The sequence below is a fragment of the Ascaphus truei genome, chromosome 3, assembly GCF_040206685.1.
Source record: "Ascaphus truei isolate aAscTru1 chromosome 3, aAscTru1.hap1, whole genome shotgun sequence".
Taxonomy (NCBI): domain Eukaryota; kingdom Metazoa; phylum Chordata; class Amphibia; order Anura; family Ascaphidae; genus Ascaphus; species Ascaphus truei.
Genome location: NC_134485.1, coordinates 239792503 through 239814153, shown reverse-complemented (window position 1 = coordinate 239814153; position 21651 = coordinate 239792503). Strand labels below are relative to the sequence as shown.

Here is a 21651-nt window from a genome sequence, read left to right as displayed (position 1 = left end):
TTTAAAATATCTACTTGTACGAGACAGGGTTTTCCACTGTCCCCGTTGATCTTTGCTCTAATAATGGAACCATTAGCAAAATCAATAAGGAACCACCCAGCTATTGTGGGGGTAAAAATAGGTAATAAAGAATATAAAATCACATTATATGTGGAGTATATCCTTTTAATAATAACAAATCCATTAATATTGCTGCCAAATGAATGTAATGGATAAATATAGTTTAGCATCTACAGTAATTGTAAAATTAATCTAACAAAAACTGAGGTTTAAAATAAAAAATCACCCAGCAGGGATACTAGCCCGTCAAAGAAAATTTACCTTTCGAATAGAAAAACAAAAAGTATCAAATATCTAGGCACGAATATAACACAAAAAGTAGAAGAGTTGTTCCAAGGAAATTATATTCCATTAGCAAAAATTATAGAAAATTATCTAAATGTATGAAATAAATTTATTATATCATGGCTAGGCAGGGTTCATTGTATTAAAATCAATATATTGCCGAGGCTTACTATCTGTTCCAAACTATCCCAGTAAAGATCTCCAAGCATTTTATAGCAGCACTTCAAAGTAAAATGAATACATTTATTTGGGAATTCAAAAAAACAAGGATCAATAACAAAACACTACAAAGGCACAAATCGCAAGGTGGACTTGGTCTACCAAATATTAATAAATATTATCTTGCTACACAAGTTAATGCACTGTTCGAATGGTATCATTGTACTAAAAATAATCAGTGGGTTGAAACTGAAAATAAATACAGCAAAGAAACAGAAACAAATAAGGTCCCATAGATCACTAAGATCAGAATTCCAAAGGACCCGAGTATTAAAATGTTAAACAGAGAAGGGGTCAAAGAACACCAAATTAAGAAATCACTACTAATACATATGCTAAATGCAGCAAGATGCACCATTGCTGCCAATTGGAAAAAGCTAGAGACACCCACCATAGAGCAATGGTACTCGAGAATGTGGGAGGTTATGAAAATGGAACAATTGTCATGTATAATTAAGGACACAATGTCAAAATTTGAAGTCCTTTGGACACCATGGGTAGAATATATAGATAGTAGGACCCCATGAGAGGAAGAGGAAATAGAAAGGGAAAATAACTACCGAAGCCAGGATACTAAAGATTATTCTGATTAATAATATAGGGTCTGCCTTATTTATGTTATTGTCCTGTTAATGGCTATTATTATAATTAATTTTATTTTGTATATTATATAATTTGATGCAAGGAAGTTACATGTAAAATTTCTAATATTGTACTTCATATTGTTTCAATGTTATAATATTTAGTCGTATGCAATGTTAATTTAATATTAAATGTATGTTTTTTGTATGTATTATTTATGTTAATTGTTATAAAAAAATGAAAACTGGAAATAAAGAATTTGCAAAAAAAAATATGCATGGGAACATAATAAACGATTATGAAAAAATTTCTGTATGAAGATTGCAGTTGAAAGCTCAGAAAGAAAATATCTGATGAGACAAAACAATTAATGAGGGGATGACAAGAAATGAAGCAATCTCAAAATGCAAGAATAAGAAATTAATATGCATCGCTCTGCAAGACGATTTGCAAATGTATAATTGAAGATGTAAAGCTAAGTCCATAGCGCATGGCGTCACGTGCGCCTGTGATCCACAGAGACAGGGTTGCGTGGCGGAGGCGGGGCCGTGACATTACGTGAGCAGTCGCCCTCATTCGCTGAACCGCGCATGTGACCCTGCAGTCGCGTGACAAACACAAAATTGTTTGTCTTCTCGAGAATCGCGTGCATGGTCGCAATTCTTCGCACGCGCAGTTGTGTGCTCTATGGCCTGCCTCTTAGAGGTATGGCCTTTTGGTCACACTGCTCATGTGGTCGCGTACACTATGGACAAGGCCTAAGAAAATAAGAAATAACTTTGATATGCTGAAGACTATTGAAGACAAAGCAGTGACTTATTGTTGGGAAAAAGTACATCACATCACTCAAAAAAGGGAACGCAAATCACATGGTATATCCACCAAATCAGATTGTTGGTTCCATCGAGTTTGGTAGAGAGGTCATTCTCTGCCAAATTTGATGTCTGTTCAAATGGTACATCCACCAATCAGATTGGTGATGTACCACGTGTCTGTCAAATGCGACATAATAGGCCTTATATAAGGCCTGTCATGTCTCATTTGACAGGAAGTGAGGTGTCAACTCCTCTCAGAAAGAAGAAAAAGAAGATCTACTGCTTTACTGGCAGTAGAGGGGTGGGTGAGGGGTAGTTTCCCTGGGGAGGGTGGTTAGGTCTCCATGAGAGTAGCAAGAGGGGTTAACCTCTTAATTACCATATCAGTTACTACCTTAATTATTAAGGTAATTCAGAAGTTACTGGCCAGTAGATAGTGTATTAATAGCCAGGCATCAGCCCTTTATTGGATTTGGTGCCACTGAGGATGGCCTTCCTCCTGGCAGGGATAAATGCTACTTTTATTTACTATAAGGTTCCCATTGATTGCTTAAAAGCATTGCTTCATTAGTCAAGTGAGGATCATTGCTTCGTGGGTCAAGAGAGGATCTTTGCTTTATGGGTGAAGTGAGAAGATTAGTTCCGTAGTTGGATGAGGAGGATGAGCCTTCATCCCGGCAAAGCTAAGAAACACATTTATTGACTATAGGGCATAGGTTGAGGGCATAAGTAACCAAAGTGATAATCAATGGATGTAATGGCTAGTTTTATATTTTATTGTAACGTATATCTTATTGGATTTTATAAAGTGTTTTTTTTATGCTTTTACAATGGGCAAAAGCGCTATTAGCCATATTTGGTCAATAGCCCAAAGCCACTATTAGCCACTATTGGCTAACGGCAACGACGACGCCTCTTCTTGTACCGGTACCGGCAAGTATTGCTACAGCTATTTCCACCTGGCCTGGCAACGCCAAAACACCACACCCCGGACACGCTCCTTCTGCTGTGGGTGCGTGCATATATACGTCCCCACCTCAGTATAAAGGACGGGTCTGGTCTGCGGGCAGCACCGGCGTAACACACAGTCATTGAGAAACTGGTCAAATCCACCCAGTAGCTTACTTTTCGTGGAAACTTTTACCTGCAGAAGTTTCATGTGTTTCTGAAGAAGGGAGTTTGGAAGAATGAGACCAAGAACCTGAGTTTATTTTACCAAGTACGTGATTTTTAGAAGCCTCATATACTACAAGTATGTTCCAAAGTATCCAACAAGCAATGTCGCAAGCCGATTGATTACAATGGGTCCAAGAACAACCTGCCCAAGAACTCAGAACGGGTCTACCTTATCATGGTTTGGCACTATATCTACCCACTATAGATTTACAGCAAGAGGTGTTAAGATGGTGTCACGATTTAACGCTGGCAGGCCATCTAGGCGTTTCAAAGACTTTGGCTTGGTGCAAGATACATTTTATGGTGTCTGAACATTACAGTACAAGATTAGTTGTGTTCTTGTGCCCCCTGTATTTGAGCACAAACCGACAGGATGGCTCCAACAAGGTCTATTATTGCCTATGGCTCCACCACCCGCTCCGTAGCATACCTTGTCTTTAGATTTTGTGGTAGAACGCCTCAAAGAAATGGGTTGCAATACTGTTTTGGTGGTCATTTATTTACACTAAAGCAATACCATTTCACGGAAATGCTCGTACAACTGTTAGTTCACCTTCATGGAGTACCATCCATCCTGATCCAGGACAGATGTTCACAACTTACATCACAACTCTGGGAAGCTTTCTGTTCCATGGTTGGCATTGACTTACATCTTACCTCTAGCTGTAACCATCAATCTGATGGGCAAACAGAGAGAGTGAACCAGATCCTGGAACAATAGCTGTGGTGTCACTTGCAACAAAGAAGTTCCTTTGGGTAGAGTTGCTATGGATGGAAGAATTTGCATATAATAATGCTGAACATTTTGTGTTGAACTATTCTCCAATCTTTTGCATCTTTGGTTTTCATCCTAGCTTGATTCCAGAATGAATGCCGGATAATCCTGTCATGTGCTCAGTAGAGGAATGCCATATACTCATGCTACAGATATTCTCAACAACTCAAGAATGTTTAACTAAAGCTAAGGAGTCTTACAAAATATATGCTGATAAAAAGCTCCTACGTATGTTGTGGGTGATCAAGTTTGGTTATCTTCATAATACTTACATTTAAAGGCTCCCAGGAAAATTTCATCCACATTTTATTGGCCCATTCCCAGTTGAAAAATGTATCAACCCTGTAGCTCTTAGACTAAAACTTCCAGTTACCATGAAAATGAATTATATGTTCCACATCTCACTACTAAAGCTGTTATCTCCCAAACTAAGGTTAAATACGCTACCCGAGACTGATGACTTAGACTCTAATCTAGAGTATGAGGTTCAGAACATCAAGAATCGGAGGGGGAAATTATTTTATTTGGTGGATTGGGAAGGTTAGGGGTCAGAGGAAAGTTCATAGGAACTGACCACTCAGGTTCATGCCCACAACTTGATCTCCAGTTTTCATGTCAGACAATTCGAAAAGCCTGACGGTAGGGGGGGGGGGGGCTAAGAAAGGGAGTATTGTCAAGATTCCCTCCTGCAATACTCCCTGTAGATGTATAGGGGCACACAGAGGAGTAAGGTTCAGGCCTAGGGCTGGTAGGAACTAGAATTACCCATGAGGCTAGTGGCTATTTTATCTTAGGGTATATAAACCCCACGCAACCTGCTAGTTGTTGCTTGTCAACTTTTTGTTCCTGATCAGCATTCTCCCTTACCCATCCCCTGCTCTTTGTTTTTTTCTGCTAACTTTAAAAATCCCTTTTGTTTTGTCTTTTTTCATTAACTGCCTTGGTGTGAACATGAAACACTATTTAACCTTTATCAGTCTTTTGTTGTTTTTGGGGTTCCCTCCGAGGGGTCCATACTCCTGATACAAAGTGATGTTCAACAAATGTGTCAAGTCTGCACAGATTGAAGTAAATGGAATAGACCTACAAGAAGTCAAGTCTACCTTGACCGACAAATAACAATCGATGGGAACCTATTGAACAAAATCAAAAGGAGAATGAAAGTGGGATGGAGCACATTTGGAAGAAACAAGACAGCATTTCAAGGGAACTCTCCACTGTCCTTCACGAAGAAAGCTTTCAACCAATGTATTCTGCCTGTGCTTACGTATGGATGTTTAACTTGGTCCCTAAGTCCAAAGATAATTCTGAAACTTCAGACAATGCAAAGAAGTATGGAGAGATGTATACTGGGTATTATCCGAAAAGGCAGGAAAAATAATGGGTTCAAAACCAAACAAAAGTCTCCGACACCATCATTAGGGTGAATAAATTAAAATGGTATTGGGCTGGACATATCATAGAATTACCTTAATTGGACTAAGATGGTAATTTACTTGACTGGCTTCCAACAGAGATTAAGAGACAAGACGACGACCAAAAGTAAATCACTTCTGTTAAGAGTATATTTTCTCAAACATGATAGAAAATGTGAAGGAACAAAGGCTCTATGCAGTAAGCGCCGAAAAAGTCCTCTCGCCAAGTGTTCCTTATCGGCATGATTCTGCCGATTTTCCCTCGCCGTATGCAATAAGTGCCGAATCCCTTCCGAATAAAGCCAAAAACATTTGTTCCGACTCTGCTGATGATTTGCCGATCACACACAGGTGTATCGGCGTGCATGGCGGGGTGGTGTTAGGTTCGCCAATGAAACTTCTTGCTGAATCTGCCGAAGCAAGCATGTTTTTGATTGAGCGGCCCATTTAAAGGCAGCGCGTATTTTTATTCATTCTCTGTGTTGTTGGGAGAGAGAGACACACAGAGCTGGGCGATTTACATATTTCATATTGACTGAGAGAGTTGTTGTGTATTGTGAGAGGTTTGTCCTGTGTTGTTTTGTTAACATCTTTGTCTTGTTTTCACTTTGTAAGTGTTCAGTGCGATTGTCTTTAAATTTATTTTCTGTTCTTTGTGAGTGCTATAGGTATGGCCGAAAGGCGTGGGAAGAGTGATGCTGGTGTGAGTGGTACTGGTAGTCGTGTGAGTACGTGTCTGAGTGAACGTAGGATTCAGGGGAGTGCTGTTGCTGCGAGTGCGAGTGGTGTTGCTGGGAGTGCGAGTGGTGTTGCTGTGAGTGCGAGTGCTGCTGGTGGCTCTGTTGCTAGTGCTGCTGGTGGCTCTGTTGCTGGTGCTGCTGGGGTGTCTGTTGCTGGTGCTGTCTGTTGCTGGTGGGGTGTCTGCTGCTGGTGGTGCTGGGGTGTCTGGTGGTGGTGCTGCTGGGGTGTCTGGTGGTGGGGTGGTTGGAGGTGGGCCACTTTTGGAGTCTCTTCCATTGGAAGGAGAGTCCAGTCAGCAGCAGCCAAGCTCTGGGGCTGCACGTGTTCGGAGGAAACGTGTGGAGCGGCCACGTAATCCTCGTTTCAATGAAGAGGAAAACAGAGTTCTTGTCACATGGATTTTGGAGCACTATGACTCTCTGTATGGGCATTTACTAGGTAAGTCTATCTTTGCATTGATTGTTCAAAGACATGTTATCCTAGGTCATGTGAGATGTCTTAATATCAAGCTATAATTCGCTAATATCAATTAAAGTTAATTGTTACACACATAATCCTTCATGCTTTATAACGACCATAACAATCAGTCTAAAAAGTTTCCCAAAGTTCATACAATATTCATGCAAGCTTCCTTAGATTTGTATGTTTACACGTAAATGCTCGTGTGCTACACATATTCAACCTAAACCAGCATGTTTGGTATCTATTGGAACAGGTAGCAGTTTAGGAAACTGCTCATTTTTCTAATAATAATTAACGTCATATATTTTGTATGTATTTCCAGGGCGGACAAGTTCAGCATCAAAAAAAGAAATGTGGGATCAAATAACATTGGCTGTGTCTGCGTGTGGGAATCATGTCAGGGACAGGGCGAATTGTCGGAAGAGATTCGATGATATCAGGACAAACTTAAAGAAAAAAATCAAAACACAACGGATGCATGCTTCTGCCATTGGAGGTGGGCCGCCAGCACAAGCTCTAATGTTAACTCCATTGGAGGAGCAGATGTGGGAAAAATTTCTTCCTGTCGTCGTGGAGGGTTTGGCAGGGGACAGAGATATCGGAATTATTACGGCTCAATTTCCACCAGGTGACAAATGTTACTGTACTACGCATGTCGTATGTTACAGTTCTTATCTATATTTCCGCTGAAACTTATAGTTTTTCCCAAAATAAGCATACCTACATATATATCTGTATATATGTCTCTCTCTCTCTCTCTCTCTCTCTCTCTCTCTCTCTCTCTCTCTCTCTCTCTCTCTCTCTATATATATATATATATATATATATATTATATATATATATATCTATTTATATATAGTTGTCCTAAAAAAAACAAAAATAATTTTATATATATATATATATATATATATATATATATATATATGTGTGTTTGGAAACATGTATTGGCTCAGCTATCGTGGATGACATCATTATGAGTAAACATACACAAATTGACCTGCATGAAGGGATTATGTGTAATGATCTTCCAAATAACACACACTGCAACCTTCTACCTTACAAAGCATTCAACATCTTTGCCCTATAGTTGAAAGCTGAATGTATGTGTGAATCTTTGTACAAACAATGGGTTAACATGCATAACCACAAAGCACACCGCACTCATTCTTTGTCACAGTAATGTATAACTTCGTTATACTGTGTCTGTGCACACAAATGCATAATTCACTATTTCATGTATGTGTCGATACATATATAGATATATACATATAATATATATATATATATATATATATATATATATATATATATATATATTTGTTATAATCTATGTTACACCTATAAACAGGCCATTACTGCCTAATCAAGTTTTGCATGGAGTGTTGTGCATTCAAAGGCGAACATAAATAATTTGCACAATAAAATTTCGTTATGTTTTATTAAAGCTCTTTTTTCGCTTCATGTAGTATAATGTGAGCATAAATAGGAACATGTACCATATGGTATTTAATTGTGTTCATATGTAGCTCACTTCATATTTGTATTTCGCACATGTACCGGTGTGTGAAAGCAGCTGCAATTAATATGTAATCACAGCATAGAGGTGAACAGAGGGGGTGGGGTCGGACACATAGTCAGATCACAGGGCCATGCTAGGGTCAAGTCTTGTGGGACGGCTTACAGGTGGTAGAACCAAATAAAAGGTCAGGGTGGTGTCACATCTTGGGGGAGGGACTACAGTTGTTAGAAGCTGACAAGGTGAACAGAAGTTCATCACATTCATTTGAAATGGTAATTATCTGAATACTTTCACCCACTAGTCCACTATATATGAAAACGTACGTTAGTCATTCGTTCACTCATATATTCTTTTAACGTTATAGATACGCCACCTTATCACACCAGTACCATCTTTGAGCGACACACTGCATGTGTTGATGAGTGTCAGCCACATTGAGCGCTACACCTGCTTCTCTTAAATGTTCGGACAGATCTCTAAACACATTCATACACATTTCCACAATTATGTGCTGAATTGTAAGCAGAGTCAACTTTGCTTTCATGGTAGTGATGTACATAATTATAGTTAGATTAGTACACAACATATGCAGTGTATGTACAACAGAACACTTCATTTTACAACGCATTCCTGCATGAACATTGTATGTTGTATGGTGTTGAAAATAAATGTGCCGATTAGGTTCACATGTACAGTTATGTTAAGATGGATAATACACAGAAAAGAACACTTGCCTAGGCAGGTGAGAGAACCCCTTTTGAACAAGCACTCATACAGTGATAGATACAGATAATTAAAAGAATTAACCTTTATTGGTGTATACGGGTAAAGTTAGTGAAGTACATAAATAATCAACACAATTAAAAACGCATTAAACGGATTGCACCTAGGTCTATTGTGGATTGCTAGAGATAGTATTTGAAGGAGAATGGTTTAGAGTATCTGGTACCATATGACAGAAACAAAAGTTACTAATAAAGTATATAACTAATATGGTGCCTCAGTGTGGTCTATGTATAATGATTGAGAGAGTCTGGTGTGTGTCACTCGAGTGTAGTGACAGTCAGACTGCCTTCATGCCACATCTGAATAACCTGTGGTTCTGTGGCTGTGTGTCGCTAGGGCATTGCGGGTCAGACCCACATAGACAGGTTTAAATCGGTGTAGCCTAGCTATATTCTGTTTGTCACAGAAACCAACAAGGGGTTAAAATAATTTTATCCTTCAAAGCAACACAGGGTGTGGTGAAATATCTAAAAGGGAGGCTACTATGTAGCTGTGGGGGAGAGAAGAGGCTGATCAGTGGGAGCCGCAAATACATGCACTAATTATATCCCACTGTTTGGTGTATGTTTCTGGGTTCTTATAGCCTCAAATGAGCACAATTTAATTCACACCAAATAAATAATGAGGTGAGTTACTGCTCGTGCCCCCTATGAAGGTAGCAAGTAATCTTGAAAACAGGTGGGCGCTCCCCTGTGACGTCAGCACGCGTACTGGTGTGGCGACGTCTGTCTGACAGCGCGGAAGATAGCCGCTGTCTGTACTCTGAGTTCCACCCGGCATTTATACATTAAGCGGTGTTCATGAATACACCATGCCGGGTGGGGACTGAACAGATGCCGCCATTCAGGAGCGATGTTATAAGGCTCCGAAAGTGCAGCTACTCAGATACCCCTGTATCACTGGGGCACATCACTGAGCGGCGGCAAGACACCACTGATACCATATTAAGTGGTCTATATCAAACAGACGGGGCTCCCCTGCCCCAGAGATTTAGTGGTTGCTGAACGGCATTAACCCATAAATATACACTTTGCCTACCTACAGTCATTACATCGACAGAACTAGCTGAGCAACTACCAAGCCCATACAACAACCATACTAGATATTTAGATCTGCAGATATAGGGCAACTTCATTAAAGGCAGCTGTTGAGCACTGAGCTAAACATTTTTACTGGCAGAGATATATCAGCTAGCCTGTTTTCAAGATTACTTGCTACCTTCATAGGGGGCACGAGCAGTAACTCACCTCAATCTCAATCATTATACATAGACCACACTGAGGCACCATATTAGTTATATACTTTATTAGTAACTTTTGTTTCTGTCATATGGTACCAGATACTCTAAACCATTCTCCTTCAAATACTATCTCTAGCAATCCACAATAGACCTAGGTGCAATCCGTTTAATGCGTTTTTAATTGTGTTGATTATTTATGTACTTCACTAACTTTACCCGTATACACCAATAAAGGTTAATTCTTTTAATTATCTGTATCTATCACTGTATGAGTGCTTGTTCAAAAGGGGTTCTCTCACCTGCCTAGGCAAGTGTTCTTTTCTGTGTTCTATGACTCTCTAACCCCTGGCACCGTATCATTGACAGTAGCTAGAGCTCACAACCCCTTCCCCTCTCACTCCCTATTATTACAAGATGGATAATATACAGATTGCCCGAACCATATCATTGTCATTTCGTTATGTGATGCTGATATTTAGCCATAACTACTCCCACTACAGATACTTCATGTTAATTATGTACACATGACAATTAAATTCTGATGTTATTCTTCTATATAGTTGCTCCTGCAGCTCCTGGGTCACCTGACACTGAACATGTCTCATCACCTGGCTCATCAAGGTCATCATCAAGAATGGAAGGTGAGTGTATGAGGTGCAGCACATATAATGTGTACATTTGAAGAATTTCATTTGCCATGCAAAATAAATGCCTTTCACATGTAATGAACTTCACATCAGTTATTGTCACAGAAGATGTAGTGTTTCCTGACAATATGTATTGTGTGTGTTTTAAAGTATCAGCTAGGAGTTGTGATGTTACAACAAACTTTAATTCATTCTTCTTTCACACTGAGTCGAAACATCATTGTTACTTCAAGCATCATCTTTTAATTGGACAAAAATAAAAAATTATGGAAACATGTTATGTGTTACACTAGGAGAACTACTATCATTATAGTGAAAACAAAGGGAAAGTTCCATGGCAGTTCATACTGTAATGTGTTTCTTTATTTGTAGAACCAGATGTTGCCGCTCAAGGACAAATTCACTCAATTGACCATGAAGATGTTGACACTCCTAGATTAACCCAGCATTCAAGTCCTCCTGCTCGTGACACCTACTCAGCTATTGCAGTTTCTGAAGAACGAATCTTGGGTGAAGAAAATCGTCGCCATTCAGAAATGATGTCAGTGCTTGAAAGGATGCTGTCACTGCATGAAATGATGCATGAAAGGTCAATATCAGAAATGTCACAAATTCAAAAAGTCATCATCCAAGTTCCTAAAGAAATCCAAAATGTAAACATTACAAGCACTAGTTCTGAATGTAAGCCAAGCAAATCAGTTTCGGAGTACAGCAAGAGAACAACAATTCCACTTTACCCCATCGGAGGATGGATCTTTACATGCTGCTACTTTTTCTCCTGAGTCATCAGTTCTTCATTCCCCAGTTCTGGATGATACCGGTACAGTAGGTGCAAGTTCTGTGCAGGTCCCTGTCAACATCCAACCGCTTACATCTGTTCAAAATATGTAACCGACACCTACAAATGAGACACGCAAAAGAAAGTTAGGGCAACAATTACTAATTACCAGCTTTTGGAAAAAGATTAAAACACAAAAACAAGAAAGTGCTCCACCATCACTCTTGCAATGTTTATCAACTGTTTCACAACTGCCACAGCCCACACCCAGTGCCCCTGAACTGCCACAGCCCACACCCAGTGCCCCTGAACTGCCACAGCCCACACTTAGTGCCCCTGATGTGCAACAGCCCACACTTTGTGCCCCTGAAGTGCAACAGCCCACACTTTGTGCCCCTGAAGTGCAACAGCCCACACTTTGTGCCCCTGAAGTGCAACAGCCCACACTTTGTGCCCCTGAAGTGCAACAGCCTACACTTAGTGCCACTGAAGTGCCACAGCCCACACCCAGTGCCACTGAACTGCCACTGCCCACACTCAGTGCCACAGAACTGCCACAGGCCAGTACAAGTGGTACAGTTAAGGCCAGAGTACTTGGCAGAGGGAAAAGGCAAACACAATAGCCAACAAGCAGGCCTGTGACTCGCTCTCAAAAGGATAAACAAAAATAAATAAGCACATTCACTACATTTGTTGGTGTATTGGTGTTGTTTCCTGCAGACTATTTCATGCATAGTGTATGTCTGATCATGTACAGATGCTTGATAACAATCAAGTATGTCCTTGTACACATACATGTTTATAAATGCTCACTGACTGAATGAAGGCATATTTTATAACATATGAATATCTATTAATCATCAGTTGATTCATGGTACAACATTATTACACACTTGGCATGTTAATGGAAGATGACATTCACTTAGCTCTTCTTCAAGATGAGATGTATGTGGGTTATTTTGGTAATGTAGATAGTCATTTCATGCTAATATTATTGACATACAACTTTAAGTAAGTACCCATATAACAGCATACATTTTAATGTTATGTTTTCTTGTGTCTTAACTCTGTAAGACATTACTTACCTTAATCTTCTTTCATAGTTCATAATGTTGGCATGTGATCATGTATGATTTGTGGTTACAATAACAGATCTGTAAACCTGTATGAATATATCTGTAGTCGCTCTGTATCTCTATCTATATATGTACACACACACACACACATACACACACACACACACACAGTGTGTGTGTGTGTGTGTGTGTGTGTGTGTGTGTGTGTGTGTGTGTGTATATATATCTACTGAAAAAAATATATATATATATCTGCCACTGTTGTCAGCAAACAGGCCTTGTGTTAATGAGATATAAATGTTAGGACACTTGCTACAATTATGGTATCAGTATGAGTGAGCTCCTAATTCACTCAGCTGTATTTAACTTTGAATATGATTACAACAAGGCCTGCTTACATACATCAATGCCTTTAGTTTTGCACTCTATATATAATATATATATAATCAGAATGAACAGTACAGGCCTTCATGGCTGCAAAGAGGCCTTGTTTGCTGTTGAATACAACTTCTACACAGCTGACTCAATTAGGCCCTCAAACATACTCACCCAGTAATGTTATAAACTGTAATGAACTGTTAAGATTATTACAACAAGGCCTGTTTGCACACAACAAGGCCTTCAATGTAGCAAGATCTATATATATCTATATATCTATATACATATATGAACTGTAAATATTACTGTATGTTCATTTGCATGTCTTATATATACACACACACATATATATACATACTATATATACATACACACACAATATATAGTTAAATATATATAGATATATATATATAAATATATATCAACATATATATTTATCTAATTATATATATATTTATTTGTATATATATATATCTATGTATATATCAAGAGAGACAAACAGAAAGAGTCAAAGAGAGAGAGAGAGAAAGAGAGAGAGAAAGAGAGAGAGAAAGAGAGATAAAGAGAGAGAGAAACAGAGAGAGAAACAGAAAGAGAAACAGACAGAGAGAAAAACAGAAAAAGAGACAAAGAGAGGGATGTGTGTATGGTTAATTTTAGCTAAGTGTAAGCAGAAATCTGTTCATCATAGCACTGTAGATGATTTCACACACATTGTTATTGTAATTAAAAGCGTAAACTTGTTTAGCACATGCTGATTGCCTAAGCCGAAAGTAAAGTTTCAATTCCTGTGAAAAGAGGGTATCTTAGACAAAGAATTTCAGCCAATTATTGTAACAAATTTCTTGTGGGAGAAAACCTAGGCGTATAACTGTTAGGTTGTATTATAACCTTGGAACAAACCGCGAAGATAACATGTAACTATTCACACATTAAGCAGACATCCGTATGCGTTCAACTTAGACACTGTACACTTGAAGAGAGAAGAAATGGCAGAAGCTTCCACATTGCACAGCCACCCACGTAAATCATACAAATTTTTGATTTATGAAGCAATCAAGTCAACGCCAGAGAAAAGGGCAACCGTGGGGCAAATCTATGACTTGATCCAAAGGAAATATCCATACTACCAAGAACCTGACAAACAATGAAATTTTAAAACTTCTGTACGATTCACTTTATCCGCAAATGAATGTCTTGAGCGTGTCCATGATCGGCAAGATCAACGATATGGATGCTGGCATGTTGCGCCATCATTTAAACTTACCATGGAACATGGAACATATCTTCTGTTAAATAGCATATTTTTGCCCAATACCAGTTACATTGAAGCCGCAGAGACTGTCGCGTCTGCTGATATACCGGCACCCTTCATTCATCAAGACCAGATGCAAGATGGACATAACTACTATGATATGTTTCAAAACTTATATGGCCAATACGAATGTGGATGTGAAAACAACCAACAACTGTACGTACCTCCGGACGTCTTGTTTGAAGAAGCCACTGCAGATCCATATGACGGCCTCATGGAGATGTGTGTGATTCAGGATTCAACGGTTGCCTCAACCATGGATGATACTGTTGTGCCTTCCTGGAGCGAGCTGTTGCAGCCAAATCAGTTTTGACTTCTACAAGAATGGTAAATACAAATTTCGTTATGCCTTTACTCAAATTATATATGTGTACATTAATAATATACAGCATTTGTTAGCCAAATGAGTGGATACAGCTTAACATTGAAGACTGCCTTACATGTAGCGTGTACAAAGACATTATTTCCTTTAACAATATAGTACATGACGAACCATTACTACACATTGGTGACGGAGACCTAAAACATAGATTATTATCGCTTTTAAAGTATAATTTCAACATGTTACACTAACTGTAACACACACACCTCATTGTTTAGCATTCAACATATAAAAACAAAGTGTCGCCCACATATGACGTGGGAACGTGGTCATGTCCCAAGGCATCCTTAAAAAGGTTACCGATGCAAGCCCCACCCCCAACCGACGTAGCGCATGAAACCGTATTGGCTGTGCCCGTAGCTTATTGTTACGGTCAGTGCAGTGTGTCATGCGCGCGCGTCGGTGGGGCGGGGTGTGCACCGCGCTGGAGGCCAATGTTCATTCAGTGGGAGGGGTGTTTGCGTGCATTTCACGGTGCCTTCACATGACGTCACACGTATTTTGTTCGCTCATTGGCTGATCGCCCATTTTGGCCATGGGCACACAGCCGTTGAAAAAGTTTAGATATGTACGTGTGTAGAAGTGAATTTGTTTCACTTCCATATCATAACTTTCAGCCATGATTTGCGTACTGCTAGCAGCACCATGGAGGGACATGTATTGAACGCACAGCGTACACATCGTTTTGCGCATGCGCTAAGACTTAGTCCACACATTCGTGACGTGCGCGCGCAACAGACGTTGTGCGCGCACATTATTATGTATACAGGCACCGGAACAAACATATCAGTAGTAATGCCAGCAACGCCATTTGAAAAATGAGATAGTTCAGTATCTGTAGTTTTATCCTTGCTGTTTAAACATATACGTAACTTATGCGTGAATATCCACAATCATATAGAGATGTGTTAAGCGTTGTCATGCTGAAACATAGATAAATGTGCCATCTTTGAACATCATGTGTTTGCTGTATTTCACAGATATCGAGGATGAATACATGGGACCAATGTATGATTTCAGATGGGCCAATCGTTATATTAGATGATTGTGACGACTAGCGAACAACTATTATAATAAATATGTAACAATGCTTTCAATGATTGCTGCGCAGATTAACAATCACTACATAATGTTATCCTATTGTGCAACTATTTACTATGCACTTAATTATCATAGTAATGTTGCTAAGCACTGAAGTATTTGGACACATGTATTTATCATTACAATGAATTAAAACATCTATGTAGTACTATGAACATATATGTATTTGCTTACATGAAAAATATGTGTTTATGACATTCAGACGTGTCTCCACACCACTGGCTGTTTGCTCAGTGTCAGCTGGTAAATGTACGGGATGCTCCTCCTCCAAGCCCTGACGTATGTCGGTTTCTAAATTATTGCGGAGTGCCAGATTGTACATAATGCAAATCTGAATATTTTTTCATTTCTACTGTACATATTTTTTTCCACCATGTGTACCCTGTATCTAGATAATCCATGAAAACATTTGACTGTGGCTAGATAAATTCACTCATAATTTTTTTTTTTCAACTTTCAATTTTTATTTGTGGATGTGGTGCATACAGAGTCTCACATCCCATAAGCATACATTATGAAATATCCACTTTTAACAACCGGCCAAAACATAGACACGAGACCAACAACACTAACACCAACATGACGAGACTTACTTGACTCACCGGACTGGGGCGGGGCACATAAGGGTGGGAAGGGGGGGGATCGATCTTTCGACGGTCTGGAGGTTGAGCCACGCGAGACGGGGTGCATCATCTCACTGCGCAGGTCCGCTCCCACTAGTATTGATACTGGAGGGCCCTATTCTATACGTCTCTATGTCCCTGTCCGGTCTGTCCCGTCCAAGGAGAACGCATTTGCTACTATTAATGCAAGATTGTGGCGGCGTCCACCCCCGGGATGTCTGATTGGGCTAGCCAAGGGGCCCATACTTTCAGAAATTTGGAGCCAGAGTCATTGACCCAACTCGTCAACTGTTCCATCTGGCAGACATGCCAAATTCGATTCCTAATTTTGGGGATGATTGGGATCTCTTTTTGTTTCCATAAAGCTGCAATCTCGCACCTCGTGGCGGTCGCGAAGTGCATGACCAATTTGTGTGTCGCCCTGGACACGCCCTGGGGCCGTCTGCCCACGAGGAACAGCCACGGGTCCAGGGGGATCTCTAAGTCGAGAATCCTTTGTAACCACTCTCTAATAGCATCCCAAATCGACCACGCTCGGGCAAGACCACAGCATATGTCTAAGATCAGCGACTTCTCCACACTGTTTTAGGCAGAGCGGAGAATATCCTCTGACAAATTTAGCTAATTGTACGGGAGTATGGTACCACCGCATTAGGACTTTATATGCGTTCTCCCTCAACGTGGCACATATTGAGCTTTTAGCGGCTGCTTGCAATATGTGGTCCCATTCTTCGTCCTCTAAAGTATCCCCTAAATCTGTCTCCCATTGTCGCATGTATTTCAGTCGGGGGCTGTCCACGGTGGTTGGACAGACTATCTCCCTGTACATCTGAGAGGTCAGTCCCCTCGTGTCCGTGGGTCTAGAACACAGCTGTTCGAAATTGGTTCGTGCTGGACGAACTGGGAATTTATTGTAGAATGCCCTGACCGTCTTGATAAATTTCCTTCCCTCCAGGTCTTTCAAGCGATTGTACCCTGCCTGCGTCCATTTTATAAATCTATCGCCCAACAGCCCCGGAGCAAAATCCGTATTTCCCACCAAGGGGGTCATTAGTGTTTTTGGTGTTGTTAACTTAGCTTTAAATTTGGATGTCTCCCAGACTACCAGCGAGTTCGCTACTGCGCAGAGCGGCGTCCCGATCCCTCTTTTACATTGTTTTGGTAACCAGATCAAATCGTGTAGCGCCACCAGCGCACAACATTCTTTTTCGAGCTCTGTCCAACGTCTTTTAGTGGGGTCCGAGTGCCACTGAATGACTTGGCTTAATTGTGCCGCTTTGTAATATGCCAACAAGCAAGGTACCGATAGTCCTCCCTTCTCTACTGGTTTTGTTAGTAGGCTTTTTGCAATTCTTGGGCGTTTTTTATTCCAAATGAATTGGATGATGTGAGCCTGAAGGGCCTGGATCTCAGCTTTAACTAACGGAATTGGTAGGGCTTGAAACAGATATAGCATCTTGGGTAGTAAGTTCATTTTTACATTATTAATCCTACCGAACCATGATATCCCATAGCCCGCCCAAGCCCTGAGATCCTCCTTCAGCCTTCCCACCATCTTAGGGAAATTTGTTTTATATAAAGTATTGTAATCCCTGGTGATATATACCCCTAAATATTTGATTGCGGAGGACTGCCACTTAAAATTAAAATTGAGTTCTAATAGTTTTTCAATTGGTTTGGGTAAGTTGATGTTGAGAGCCTCTGACTTGGTCTGGTTGATTTTAAACCCCGAGACCATGTTAAAGGTTCCCAAGATCTCGAAAACGTTGGGCAGGGAAGTAAGCGGCTTTGATAATGTTAAGATCACATCGTCTGCGTATAACGCGACTTTATGGGTCTGCTCCCCCGCCTTTATTCCTGTTATATTGGGGCATTCACTCATAATTTTATGCTCAGCTAATATGTTTCCATATCTTTCATAAAAAATTCTAATGTGAACTCTGTGTGACCTTATGCTGTGTGACCTTATGCTCAAAATTATGGCAAAATGTGGCATAAATGTTACATTTCTGCAATGCTGTACTGTGTATTATTATTATTATTATTATTAATATGTATTTATAAGATATCAACCTAATCTACATTGCAGTTCAATGGCAATGAAGCACACAAATATATACAATATAACTACAATATGCATACACATGCTGATAAAAAGAGGTTAGATATCATTGCCACAAAAAGATATTTATATTGCAGTATATTCTAGTGATGCTAGAACCAAAGTGGGCAACCCTGTCACCAATCGCCACAAGTGGCGAATTGGCCATGAAAGTGTGGCGAATTTGAGCTTGCCAGCTCCCACAGTAAAATAAACTTTTTCATGATGGAGTGTTCTGGTTTCCGCTTTCTGAATGAGTCATTGACGCAATACAGCCATCCAATACCCCCCTCTGCCTTCAGTTGGAGTCTAGACCCGACGTTGAACTGTTATTTTTTATGGGAGCTAAAATTTGTAGTGACGCAAGTAAACGAAAAGCATCGTGTGGCGATTTTCAATTCTTGTTCGCCACACCTGTGGCTACATTGAAAAATAGGTTGCCCACCTCTGTGCTAGAAGATCAAATGTCAAAAGTACCGCAAAAAAAGTAGCTGTACTGTATCTTGCTTGATTTAAAGAAATTCTAGACCTAGACACCACAAAAACATAAACATTAGAGCAAAGCTCATTTCACCTCATTTTCGAAAGGTTGTTAAAATATTTACAGAAAGAAAGAGAAATCTATGTTGCTTTCAAATGAAAGTAGAACTGCAGATTTTTAAATGAAAAAAGCAACGTTAGTCCATAATTTCTAGTACCATCACACTTCAACCAGTTATAAAATGAATACAATACATTTTCTACGCTTTCTGAGAAGATACTGAAAAGAAAGAAAAACGTTTGGTTTGATAGTGCTACAGAGTGGACAATCAGCAAATGCAGCTAACTTATGCAAAGGAGTCTATAGCATTGTACACATTACCTTGTGATTCGCAATTTGTACAATTAATAGATTGTGGGCATATTTGTCATGCTTTGCACATTCATAAATATCCCCAATTTATATTTGATATAAGTTTATGAATACCATAGCAGAATATTTATAGAGACAATCATTAATATTGGATGGATACAGTACAGTATGTCAAGTCACTACTGGAAGGAATAGTTTACATGTGTAAGACTTTACTGCCTCTAGGACTAAATTTAAGAATTATATGAACTGAGAAAAGAAGAGCAACAGATGACGTTATGTTTGGACATTGGATATTGAAATCCAAATTTAAATTCACACATTATATAATTGTGTATTTATTGTAGCAAACATAAAAACCACGTTTAAAATGTATTAATTTTTTTTAAATTGAATACACACAAAATAATTGAACACCACCGCCATATTCAGTCCCTTGTTCTTACTAAAATGCTTTTGGTCTTTCATCAAATTGGAACTGTACAATTTTACGGTGCATTGTGCATGAAATAAAAATCATGCAAATCTTTTAATTTGTCTTGTTTGCTTTTCCACCAGTCTGAACATGATTACAAGTACATAGTTTCTCTTGTGGGCTTTTTACTCCTACTGTTTCAGTAACCATAACACTGTGATTGATTAGCATTTTGTTAACAATAGCACCAGATTTATCAGTGAAACCCCCACATATCAATTGTACTGTAAATAATATCTATTTTAGTTTTTGGTACTTTCTTGTTTACATACTGTACAGTATATTCTGTCAAAAAAACTTGTTTTTACTGAGAAATGTAAAATCTGCCCATGAATAGAAAGGCTTAGTACCAAGGAAGAGTACTCATTTCACTATTGATATCGTATCTTCTTATGTGTGTATTTTAATTACAAAATAGAATATTTCAAGAATAAATATCGCATTAAGGCCAAATCTTTCATTTGACATTTTTTAACAGTGAATGATCATACGCAACATCATGTGATAATTAGTGTATGATTTGAGGTCCTCAAAAATATTCTCAAAACAAAAATACTTTTGGACATAGTTTTTACTGTATGTTTTTAATCTGGACGGCTATATATTTTCCATGAACACATGCGTACCAATTATAACAAATGGCAAATGTAAAGAAAAAAAATCTGCAAAGCTAGCCGGAGGAATTTCTAAACACTATAATGAAATCCAGAGCTACAATATCTTAGAATAAAAGCTAAGTTGCATCACACACACACACACTTTCACATTATTATTTTTTTATTATTGAAGTCAGTGGCTGCTGTAAGTATGTAAGAAAAAAAAAAGAAAAAAAGATGAACGGGGTGGGCAAGAGGGAAGAATAAACAGGAGCAATGTGAGTACAACAGCAGAAAAACAACATCCCAAGCAATTATGCAGTTATTAGACATACGCCAAAGCAAACAATGGTGGTAAAGTCTGTCACAGCTCTGCCCTGCAGGTAGACCGCAGTCAACACAGAAGGAGAGCAAATGGAAAGGAAAAGAGAAAGACAGCACAGGATGTGGACTGGATGCCGAGTCCTGGAAGCATGAACAGTGTGATTGTGATCCTCAAGTCACACATCGGCCATGCAAAACAGGACATACCTTTCTGGCTTGCTGCTTCTGTTGGCTGAAACAAAGCAGTCCCATTCTCAGCGGGAGGCCAAGTCAAAATGAAATGTTATTTAGTCTGCACTTTCTCCCAGATCAGGTTTCGGAATGACTGCTCTTGGAGATAGCCTCGTTGTGGCTGATGCATGCTTTGCATATGAAATGCCAGTGACAAAAAAAAAACCCACAACCATATATAATCTGAATATAGCAGCGTGTATATGTGACCATGAGTGTGAGAGAGACATGGCCAGATTTTAAGGACACACTTTTTTGGGTGGTTTTTCTAAGCCATTATACTAAACATTTAATGTAAATAAGCTAGCAAACAAAATTAACAGAATATTACACTATTAATATTAGTATTATGTCTACGTATTGTTTAAAGACACGTACAGGTAGGTAGGTTAAAAAAAAAGAATGATTACCATGAAATTGAATACACTTAGATTGTAAGCTCTTCGGGGCAGGGACACCCTTTCCTATTGTTACTTTCATGTATGAATCTCTTATTCCCATTGTGTTATATTATTATGTCACGTGTATTACTGCTGTGAAGCGCTAAGATGGTGCTATATAAATAAACATACATACATACTGACTTTTCTTGTGTATTAAGTTTACTCCATTTGATAATATGCAGTTTTTTTAGTATCATAAAGTGTTAATGAGGTAAATCACAAGCTTTGGAATTATGCGGAGAACCTATAGACA

The 21651-nt window shown here is 39.2% G+C and overlaps 1 long non-coding RNA gene across 1 annotated transcript; it reads right to left on the bottom strand.

Annotated features, from left to right (window-relative positions):
• Positions 1-11004: 11004 nt before the first annotated feature.
• LOC142491039 (uncharacterized) lies at positions 11005-21073 on the bottom strand. The gene is made up of 4 exons (XR_012800236.1): positions 20932-21073; positions 14434-14585; positions 11460-11620; positions 11005-11288 (listed from the first exon to the last, which is right to left on the bottom strand). It is a non-coding gene; the product is annotated as an uncharacterized LOC142491039 (long non-coding RNA).
• Positions 21074-21651: the final 578 nt, after the last annotated feature.